The sequence below is a fragment of the Charadrius vociferus genome, unplaced genomic scaffold, assembly GCF_000708025.1.
Source record: "Charadrius vociferus isolate BGI_N301 unplaced genomic scaffold, ASM70802v2 scaffold502, whole genome shotgun sequence".
Lineage (NCBI taxonomy): Eukaryota > Metazoa > Chordata > Aves > Charadriiformes > Charadriidae > Charadrius > Charadrius vociferus.
In genome coordinates, this window is record NW_009647233.1 from 1 (window position 1) to 381 (window position 381).

A 381-nucleotide genomic window follows, 5' to 3' on the forward strand; every position below is an offset into this window, starting at 1 on the left:
AGTGCATGTTCACAGCTGGAAACTTAAGTGATGTTTCTTTGCTGGCATACTGTTGTGCAAAGTCCCTGAAGCCTGTGAGACAGCATTGGCTTGGATCAGCGGGTGATTTGGTCCTCACACTTCATTGTCTACTTTTATTTCTTCATCGTTCTGGTAAGCATCTTGGGGGGACCTCTTCTGATCTCTTGGTGCAGCATCAGCTCCAGGGGCTCCTTTGAACGTAACTAAATGACAAACCCAGAGCTGAGCTGGTCCTAAATGGAGCATGTGTGTGTGAACGCATTGCTTTTCTCCCTACCCCAAGCCAGGATTCAACAGTTATTTTAAAGCATTTTGTGAACTTTTAACTGGAAGGAGTACAAAACCATTTCAGTCTCTGCT